The sequence below is a fragment of the Corvus brachyrhynchos genome, unplaced genomic scaffold, assembly GCF_000691975.1.
Source record: "Corvus brachyrhynchos isolate BGI_N302 unplaced genomic scaffold, ASM69197v1 scaffold223, whole genome shotgun sequence".
NCBI lineage: Eukaryota > Metazoa > Chordata > Aves > Passeriformes > Corvidae > Corvus > Corvus brachyrhynchos.
Genome location: NW_008237174.1, coordinates 3,778,898 through 3,790,123, shown reverse-complemented (window position 1 = coordinate 3,790,123; position 11,226 = coordinate 3,778,898). Strand labels below are relative to the sequence as shown.

The 11,226-nt window shown below is 39.9% G+C and overlaps 1 long non-coding RNA gene across 1 annotated transcript; it reads left to right on the top strand.

Annotated features, from left to right (window-relative positions):
* The first annotated feature begins 5,031 nt into the window (after positions 1-5,031).
* Positions 5,032-10,561, top strand: LOC108445324. The gene is made up of 3 exons (XR_001860141.1): positions 5,032-5,150; positions 6,039-6,164; positions 7,609-10,561. It is a non-coding gene; the product is annotated as an uncharacterized LOC108445324 (long non-coding RNA).
* The last annotated feature ends 665 nt before the right edge of the window (positions 10,562-11,226 follow it).

Below are 11,226 nucleotides of genomic sequence, written 5' to 3'. Positions count from 1 at the left end.
TAAACCTGTGCACTGAGCAACCAGTTGCATTTATGCTTCTGTTGGCTTTCAGAGAGTGTTTATGGGTAGAACCCTGTACACTGCATTTCCACAGTGCTTCTCTTGCATGACCTGTGTGCTTCCCCATGGCATTCTGCAGTGCATGGTAAAGACACTAACAGATGTCAAGGTTTGTACATTGGGCTAGAACAAGTGCTTGGATTTTGTGAAGGCGCATATTTCATAAATAAATAATGTAGCTGGGCAGCTGGAGGGATCTAGTAGTGGTTTTATTAAATGCTTTAAGGGAAAAAAGCCAGCGGACAGCCCAGCATGGCAGGGGAAATATTAGTGACAGAAACATAAAACACAGGCCTGACTCTGCCTGTGCACAGTGCAGTGTGTCCCCAGTTGTCAGAGGGATGCATGTGTGACACACAGAGCGTGGAATTCTTTCATTGTTGGGGAAGGGGATTATAAACAACCCTACAGCAAGCAAGTAGACTGAAAATTGAAGTAAAAAGTGAAAAGTGTGAGAAGTTCAAGTATTTGTATCTAGTTAGGTGGTTGTTGTTTTTTTTAACAACTGCACAGGAAAAGGGGAATGTCTTGGTCTTCCCTTTTATTTACCCATTTCTGGGCAGGCTGTCCCTGATTCCTCCCCTTATACCCACTCCATATACATACATTATATCTTTTTAACCTCAGTATATTATCTAAGTGGAAATAATGAATCAATTTTCCCTTTGGTTATTGAGCCGAATCAAGTCACAGAGGGATCCACTGAGTTCCAGACCCACTGAAGGAAAAAATGGAAGCAGAATCTTCCCAGTTCGTTAGCAGCAAACTGCCAGATTGTCACAGCATTTCAGGTAACTGCAGCCTCAAGATGCAGTTTTATATCTGCCCAGAATTGATCTAAGACTTTTCTGTTCCCTCTGTTCAAGCCCTTCCTAAAAACACTTTGTTCTTCATAACAGTCACTAGACAGAGTCAATAATTTTCTTCTGAATTTTGATTAAAAGCACATTAGTTTGTGACACAGAAACTCAGGCTCTGACTCTGAAAGGGAACTTAAATATTGCATGGAAAAGCAAACTGGTTTCTGTCCCTTTTGAGTCTCCACAACAGCATGGAGCTCTCCTAAACCTTACAAGGTATTACTGAGATGCAGCCAATCCAATGGTATTTTACAGGAGAGTTTGGCGGCACTGACATAATTTCACTTTTCCTGGGTGCTCCACTGCTGCAGAATTGCTTCCAACCAAGTACCATTTACTTTGTAAGGAGGCAGTGCAGTTTTTGATTGATACTTACCAATTTAGCAGGGTATTGCTTGGAGAGTTTTGTGTAACAGAGTCCAAAATTACTGTGCAATTTTTATGCACATTTCTGCATGAAGGACTGAATATTTGCCCTTAAAGCAGAGCATCGTTTGAATTAGTTGTTCACTCTTTTCCTGCTCCTTTCCTCTCTCTTTTTTTCATTGTAGACCCAATAAAACTTCTTCTAAATGCTGGTACAGTGCGTGCTATTTGCTGTATTCTCTAAATATGATTATATTTCCTACTAATGATAGTTCAACATTGCTTACTTTATAGTCAGATATTCTTTTGCTCTCTCCTAATAATTTCCTCAGTCCAACTCAAAAAAACCGCCAAAAAAATCTTCCTTGTCATCTGTTAGATGTGATTGTTTTATCATATAGTACTGTACTTATGAAAAACAAAACTAATCCGTGCTTGTTATTGTGAACTAATTTGGAATATCCTTCCCAAGTTCTCGGCATCAGTGCAGTTGTGGTTTTGGACGCTAGATGGCAATGCGTGGCTGCGTGACATCCACGGGAATGTCAGTAGCAAAAGTCTCTCAACACATGAGAGAATCCTCATGTTTCAAAAATATTTGTAATATTGCCTTTTTATTATGAAAACAATTATAACGTGTAAATGCTCGATTTTTGAAGTCTAAAAGCTTTACAAACTTTTTTTCTCCTGCATTATGACTACATGGGGAACATTTCTTAATGAGTTAGACTGGTGAGTACATTTACCCACTCTTCAGGTCTACTGTAAAGCTCTTCAATCGATTAATCTATCAAAAGGGAGAATTTTCAGTTCCTGGCATCATCAGCATGTTCCTTACCATGAAAAAGGAAGGAGGAATGACAGGATTTTCCCCTCTTCTCTCTCCTCAAATAACCTTTTACTTGCTGTCATGGCAATTATGAGAATGGACATTTTAGAACTCAGGTAAAAGCAAAAGGTGTTAGATAGCAATAGCAACCTTATACCCATATCTTGAGCTTAAGAGTCATCCTAAAGACAACCAGTGCAACAGCTGTTACATTGTCAGTGTTTGAATGCTTTTGGATGACTTCAAAAGAAGTGGCTTCAAAACCACTGACCTTACACAACTGCCATATTATTGAAGGGCCTGATCCTGCACAGGCTCTTTAGAAAAAATTGTGTGTGTTTTGGTAATGAAGCTAAACCACTTGTGGTGTGTTGTCACTTTTCCATGTCATAGCCTACCTCTGTCCCACTGCTTTAGGTCTCTCTCTTAACCAGTCTGTGTGGGTCACTTTTTATCAAGATAAACTGCTGCGCTATGTTTGTCAGTCTTAATGGCCTCACTTTGCAGACAGGCAGGCAGAAATAATTTTTAGAGAAATTTTGTATGTAGTGTATTATTGCTGTTCAGATAAGAGGGAAATTATGGAATGGTGAGGGCCCGCCAAGACTGTTAGAGGTGGGCATTATGCCTGAGACACCACAGAATGTTATGTTACTCCTGCCACTGGTGTGCTCTCAGTAGGGCAGGAAGGCTGTGTCTGCCTCTTGGGAGAAGAGGATGAAAAGGCTGTTTCATGCTGTGCTCTGATGAAATTGAAGGGACATCCATGGCTTGTGGTTCCTGTTGGATTGTAGGATGAAGGGACCACTGTCTCATTCTTTCTCTTCTCAGAGGCAATGCTGCTTTCCATGCCCAAAAGGAGAGGCAGAGCCCAGAGCAGACATTTTATTTCCAGTTTCTCCCTCTTGTCTTCTCCATCCTAGTGCAGCACCCAATACAGTCTTGTGACAAACACCAGCAGTCATTCCATTGGGAAAGGAAGCTTGTATGGGAAAACTAAGATATTTAGAGCTTTTATTAATGACCCTTCTCTGCCCCCAGTTTCTTTTTTGCTGTTGACCTCTCTGCTCCATGTTCCCCGCTGGTGCTTTATTTTGACATTTTTGACTCCTCATGTACTTCCTTTTTTTCCACCCATTGTCTCTTTCTGTCCTCCTCTTCTTTTCCTGGTATGTATCCCTGTGACATTTAGTTTTTTGTTGGGACTGATACCAGTCCCCACCGAAAACATTTTGGTTTGGTACTCATAACTACTGTGTGTAAGTGTAAACCTCTCACGGCTACAATCCTTTATTTCTCAATGAGGAACACAAACAAGGAAAGCCCTTGTTTAGTGGAAATGAGATTTGGGACTTCCTGCAGACTGATCAACTGTAAAATTAAAGCCGAACGTTTTGGAGAGCAGTGCTAAAGTAAAACAAATACACCAAATGAATCATGAAAGAATTTTCCTGAGGTTTGAACTTTTGGGGTTTTCTTTCACTATTTCAAAATAAAATTGGAATCCAGACTAGCCACAGAGTTGACTCCATCCTCTTGCAAAGCAATCAGTCTCTTAAAGCAAGCAGCTATATACTATGAGCACGTACTAACCCCAAATTATGTTCCCAGTACTTTAAAAGACAAGGGTGTCTGTTCCTTCCCTCTGCCAGGGAGGCCACCTGTGCTGAGGGACCGGGGCACTCAGAAGCCAGACAGGGCAGGGCAGAACTCCAGCCCACCCCGCTGCCAGGAGCCCACAAAGGCTGGCTGGGCCCTGCTATGGTTTGCCTTGAAAGACAAGCAGGGCACAGATATTGCTTGGGAACAACAGCTGTATTTTGGGATTATCTCAATGACCAGATTACAGCCCCTCCTTATAGAAAGAATTTTTCCTCCCACCCTTCCCACTGATGACACCAGTACAGAGGACACAGAAAACTAAGTGTGCTGTGTCTGAGGTGGTGTCCATGCCTCACAGTTCCCAGCTGGTGGGGAAAAGCTCTTCAAAACACCCTTTCCAAATCAGTTTGTTTTAATAGTAGATTAAATGCCCTCATGTTTCCTACTTATGTTTTCAATGAGAAAATGGCCAAGCAATAGCTGAAGCCCCTCATAGAAACAGGACATCCTGAGCTGTGGCAGATGGACTTCCTTTACAAAGTTTTAATGAAAATTTTCAACAACGGCTCTGTGCATGTTCATGGGGGTGTTAGCAAGTGTACATGTTTATGTACACACACACACACTGTGCAATGCTACACAAGCTTTTTAAAATAACATACAAAATACTCGGTCTATTTTGCTGGAAGAAATTTGTTTTGTAAATATATATATATTTACTGTGTTATGACATAAGGTAGGATTAGGTAGAGAGAAAATTTCAGGATGTGGGTGGCCACAGTTGAAGGACTTACAGGGAGTGTTCAGTAAAATATCCTTGGAACATAAAATTAAAATAAATGAAGAATAAACTTAACCAAAGTATCAGTGAACATAAACAAATCTTCAAGCTAAACAAATAATTCAAGGAAGCCAAAGTGCGTAATTAGAAAGGGATAATTATGCTTCCTCTGCTTCCGAGAAGAGATATGTAGGATTTTCGGTAGTTTCCTAAATGCATAGTGTAAGATGCTGGTGAAAATGACAAACCCCTGTTGAAGTTTATGATATATAAGAATCTACTCTGGCTGAGGGCCTGTTTCATGGCAATAAAGACATAGTAAATGAAAAAAACCTAAAAACTATTTTAAAGGTTCCGTCTGCTATAACATAAAAATATCTGGAAATGTAACATATAAGAAAACAGTTACAATACTGTAATTTAGACAGGACTGGTGGTAAAGCATATTACCCAATTATTGCTCGTGTTGTCTTTAGCTCACACATTTTCCTCTTTTGGAGGAGAATTTTATTTTTAATGTTTGTGATTTTAATTTGATTAATTTCTGAGGTACCAGTTTTTTAGGAAGAACAACAGATGGATATTGTTCTGATGTCAATTATCTGGAACGGTTCTGTGGAACTCAGTTTAGATTTTGAAGGAACGCTCTGAGGTAATAAACTATTCTTATGATATTTTAACAAAATTACATTGTTGTCAAAATGCACTAACAGCATGAAAAAGTATTTATTAAAAACTCTCTGCATTTTTCTCTTATATGGTAAACAATCTGGTCTGCTAATCCCTTCTGGAAAAGCTGAACTTCATACCCATGCTTAGAATGACCCAGTCGTAATTGCAGCATCACCTTCGGCCTCTCTCTTTTGTGTTTTTGTTGTTCTCTATTCTCAGAAATGTGTCAGAATCAGAGCCCCATTGTGCTGTATGTTACACAAACACAGTAAAAAATACATGCCCCAAATTTGATACAATCATAACTGGGAGGCTTTTCTATTGTTCCTATTAGCACAGTGTAGAGAAGCCTTCCCAGGATGCTTTAGACAGACCAAGGCTATAAAAGAACAGCACTGAATGTTTGGTTTCAAATTTTTGAGTCATTATTAGAACTACAATAACATAAAGACTTTTTGTTTTTCTAATCTCAAATGAAGATGTGAAAAGTCTCTCTCATTTTGTGTTTCCAAATTGGAACCTGGTTTTGATGTTCCTGGGAAACAGTGGAATGTGGGCAGGAAGTGTTTGCTCTGAAGGAGAAGCACTGTGGTGTCCCATATCAGCTGGCATAGCTAAGCCCCGAAGGTGTGTGGCTGTGTGAACTCCACTTGTTGCAGGCCAGTAAGAGCAGCCCCAGGTAATTTACAACTTCATTTAACACACACTCAAGAACAGGGACAAGTAGCGAAGCTCGGGCTAGAAAATGTGGATATAGGTGAGCAAGGTTTGTGTAGGTAGATGAATTCTGGAAAAGAGAAAATAAAAACTTACACAAAATGCATCTTATACAGAAGAAATATTTCATAATCTTTAATTTTTTCTACAGATTTGACTGTCTTCCATCTTAAACTCTGCCATAGAAGAGATTTTTACCATAAACTTAAATTTTCAACTTTCTGAGAAGATTCTCAAATATTCTGATACAGCATCAGAGGAAAAAATAATTGGAACAGTAAGTGGCAATCAGATGCATTTTACTAGGACAGATATTTGCATGGTCTGTGCTATGTCCAAGAGTGATAGAACTTAAATCTGTAGACATTAGGAAGATGTTGGTTTTATACCTTGGGTCAGAAATCTTTTCACTGTCAACCTCTTTAGAGTCACTGTGGACTTAAACAGAAAAATTATGTCCACAATATTTTTGTTCTAGTGTCCTTAGAGCTCTTAGCAAGGGAAAAGCTCATTGTCAATTATTTTCGTGTGGTTTAATGCTGTACCTCTTTAGGATCTGGGGAATGCTTAATGTCTTCTGATGGCTAATTAGACCTGTCTGTTACTGGGAATATTCCTGTAGGTCAATGTAGGAGCTAGTAAAGAGGAAGAGGGCTGATAACTGGCCCTAAATAGGGAGAAGGTTCATTTGTTTGACATGATGTTGGAGTCTGCTCAGTGACTCTGCTTCCTGCAAGCTGGTTGGAAGGTGAGCTTGCACATGGGGCTGAGGAGGAAGAGAGGATGAGTGTGAGCAGACAGATACAACCATTTCAGTGGAGTGCAAGAATTTGTAGGGATGCGATTTGCCTCCATACCAGGAGAAGACTGATAGTGGACAAAAGCAACCTGTGGCTCTGAACTTTTTGTTTTGTTATTATAAAGCATTGATTTTAAGGTTTGCATTTACATCTGTAATCAAATCTGATTTCAAAGCTGAGCCTGAAGCTCAGGACACAAGCTGTTATTCTGCTTCCTGTTTTATTTCTAGAGTTGTGCTGCTTATGGGACTGAATAGGATCACTAGTCCCTTTTTTCCAGTTAGGATTTCAGTGAAGTGATTGGTTTCTCACAATTGCCCAGCTGATCCAATTGAGAGCAATGCTGGATATCTTTGAGAAACCAGGTGCCTCGTTTTCAGTGGTTAAGTGTGGTTTCAGGTCTCCTAGAAATTTAATCACACAACTGTCTATAAAGACAGTTTGTTAACAGAAGTTGTGATTTAGGACTACATGGATGCATCTCTATGTTGCCACATCTTTCATTTTTGAGGATAATTTAAGGTATTGGGATGCAATATTATTTTATGACCCAAGTGTCCAATTCTAGTCTTACCTTTCTCTGAAAACAAAAGTTCGAACAAGTCATTCTTCTGTTTAAGATTTGATGAACATAAATCACTACAGAAGTTTGATAAATTCTTCACACAGATTAAATTCAAAATAAGGCTTTTCTAGATTGCATTTTCCATAAATAACCAAAAGCTGCAAATGCATTACAAACTCTGCTAGCATCCAAGCATCTATTAACATCATGAAACAAGTAGAAACACCTGCTGTGACTTAATAGCCCTATTGGCTAGAGGGTAGGAAATTCAATTGGGTAATGCCTTGTTCCAGATCCTTGTTAACTGAAATTAAGCAGCATTGAGCCATCTTCTGGAGGTTTTATTTCCCTTGCAGGTAGCAACACTGAGTAGAGACAAAATAGCTCAGAACACAGGGGATAAAAATGGATTATCTGAGAGCACCAGGTAAGTGACATAAAATATGAAATAGTTTATTGTGGATTAATTATCTTAATTTTGGAGTAGTTCTCAGAGAATGAGTGGAACCATCTCTCCAGCCAGAAGAACCCAAAAGGGTGTGTGCTCCTAACAAGAACATGTGGGACTTATTCTGTTTTGCTCAAATTTGAGACATTAAGCCACGCAGGCCTGAGAAATAAAACTGACCTGTTGAAATTATGATACTACTTTCTGTAAGTGAAAACTCTGTGGTAAGTTAGTTGAGTATGTGAAGGTGTCTTTTAGAGGCATGAGTGTCTTGGTTTCCTACCACTGGAAGCTGCATTTCATGAGAATGTACTGTGTGTGAAAACCGAAAAGGAAATGTAGTTCAAGAAATTACAAGCCCTGTATGTCCTCCTTTTAGTTTTTATGCTTGGAAGAAAATAGAGAAATGAAGTCTTGGCTTCCAGTGGAGATAAATTTCTGTTTCCTGCTTCCACCAGTGTAACAACCACGCTACTCAATGGCCGGAGTGCCCATCCTTTTTACTCCCTCCTTGCCAGCTCCTGGGGAGGGGGATGTTGCCTGCCTTGGTGTTTGGACTATTATTGCCCAGGCTGCTTTAGATCATACAGTTTTACCTGCATTAGGTCTGACTGTTTCTTATGTACAAAAGTTGCACCAGTAACGTCTTCCCTTTGTGTTAATTAGCTCACACTGTATAGGAGGGTTGAGATATGGGTGCAGACTGCTCTCAAAGGAATGAAAGCCCCATGGCTGAAGTTAACCCCACAGGACTTTCTTAAAGCCATGCAGGAAATCTGTGACAGATCCCAGAATAAATCCCAGATTTCCTGTCTCCTTCATTTGTGCTGTAACTACAAGGCCCATAATTTCTTAGCTGAGGAAAGTGCTGTCCAATATTATCTTTCTTTTTCTGGTTTACTGTTGCTTCAGTTCATTGCTTGAGTTGCTGCCATGTGTTAGACTGTGATCGTTCATCCCTATGTCTCTTTTTTTTTTTGTATTTTATGGAACATGCATGAGTGTTGTACAGTGAGCAGTGTTAATGCTGAGTACCACTACCGTCCAGCATTCAAGCAAGCAAAACTCAATAAAAGTGAGTCTTTGCAGGTAAAGATAATTTATTGCCTGAGACCCTCTTCAAACTAAACTGCTCATACTTCTAATCTAAATAGCATTCACAGAAGCAGGTTTGCTACATATCAAATAATAACTGCCTGTGCTAAAATAATACATTTTGGTAGTTAAATATTTGAATGAGTAATTTTCCTTTTTGCATATGCCACTTTGTACTTTGGAAAATTGGTGCATCCTGTTGTTCTCAAGCATCAGTCCTCTTTAATGAATTATAAATTAATAGATGCAGCATTATCAAGGAAAAGTAACTCATTGTGGATCTATAATTGAATGAGATGATCTGAAGATACTATGATTTTACTAGGGCTTGATAAAGAGATGGTGGAGGAATTTGGTTTGCTCATTGGCTATCTTAGATGTTCACGTATTCACATGGTTTGCTGAATGTCTCTTTTTTTTTTTTTAAGATACTTTGCCGCTAGGTTAAACTTTAATAGTTTTCATTCTGTGCTTCTCAATTTGCCCTCATATGGTTCTTCTTTAGATAACATTACTTGTACAAATTCCAACTGAAGCAGAATCAGTAATCTTCAGCCAGTCTTGACAGCATTTCTAATGCAGTGCAGCTATGGAATTTCATTCTATCTTCTTGTTGCAAAAGTGTAGCTAAATAACAGAAACATGGGAACAAATGAGCTTTGCTGAACACCCTCTTCTTAATTTATAGGATGACATTTAGATCACTTATTAAAGGTGTAATTGTTTTGAATGCAAAACCTTTGTAGACTTCAGTGGGCAATTTCATAAGCAGGAAGCTGAAGGTTTGTGCTTTACAGATGTTTAAAAATAAAGCATAACTTCCAGCCCAGCACAGAAACTGATGCACAACTCTGCAGGGAGCTGCTCTGAGTGTAACCCAACCAGTGCTGAGCCTGAGGGACACCCCAGGAGAGCTGCCTGGCCATCTGTGCACTCCCTGCAACGTTCTGGGGTCCAGGAAGCTTTTTCCATGAGGCAGACACGGGTCCACAAGAGGGCTGGTGCTTTGCCATAGCCCCTGGTTCCTTCTACAACCAAGAGCAGTAAGCATTGAGGTGCACAAAGCCTTTCCTCTGCAGGGATTAGTTACCTCCAACTCAGCGTTATCCCAGTGGGTCTTGCCTGGCTCCACACAGCTCTCTGTGCACCATGCAGTCTGGTAACCCTTTCAGTCATGTTTTTCCCTGTACTTGTCCTAGTTCCCATTTCAGTGGATAATGGAGAGTCAGCTGTATTACACTTAGTCTAATGTAAGACTGGTTACTTTTTGTTGTGAGAAGAGTTCCTCTTTGGGGTGGGCGCTACCACTGGTGGTAACATCTGTACTGATTCTGAACATACTGCCCTGCAAAATAAAACAGAAAACATCAAATTAAGGAATGACACTGCTCACTTGACCCCACTACAAGGCAGAAGGATAATGAAGATGAAGATTTGGAGGATGATGGTGAGGGGGATGATGTCTCCCTCACAGACCTTTTATGACCATGAGAGCAACGTGGTACAGATCCAGATACTGAACTCCAGCTTAAATCAGTGTGAAGTAGAAGGGTCTTAACCCAGGTGGTTATCAAATTATTAGACCATAACAAAGCATTAAGAGAGTTATCACTCAAAAGGTAAAACTTCAGTCTGAATATGCTTTTGAGAAAGAGTATGCTGTAGTTCTTAATTAATTTGTCATTTAAAAAAGAGAAATCTGTAGATACCCTACCTGTCATCTAAACAGAGCTTTAGACTGATCTCAGTATTTGATACTCGTGTTGTATAAAGGAGGCTAATAGCTCATAGTGGAATTAAAATAATGTTTGTGTGAACTGGCACCCAGTCTCTGAAACATTTTTCCCCATTTTCTGAGCTGGGGATGACAGCCTATATGAGCTACCAGTCCAAATCCTAATGGGCGTGGAAATAACCACCTTAGCCTTTCAGTTCCCCTTACCAGGGTATCTAGGAAGTCAGTCCTGAAAGGAGGCAGAGTTTACAATTCTGTGTGTGTGGTTCTGCTGAGGAGCTTTCAGCTTCAGTCCTGGGTGTAGCTGGGTGAGGGATATATATGATAATATGATATCTGCTAGCTGACTCAGAAACTGTGTACTTGGAGGGAAAGATGCTTCCCTTACCACTTCTAATTACTTTCCTTCATCTCTCACCTTGATTTATAACCATTTTTACTATATTATGTATAAAATAGTCTATATATACTATGTATAAAATAATAGCCCCAGGAGAGTATAGAACAGTCCCCAAAACAAGCTCTGTGTACATGGGAGGAGTTGATCTAGTTCAGACACCGAAGGATGCCCTCTGTACATGGCACAAATGAGTCCTTGGACTGCAAGGCCAGTCTTGCCAGTAACAGCTCTTGGAATGACAGCAGATGTTTGTCTCCTAGCTGCTGATGCCCAGTGCCCCAGAGAGCCTGGGCAGC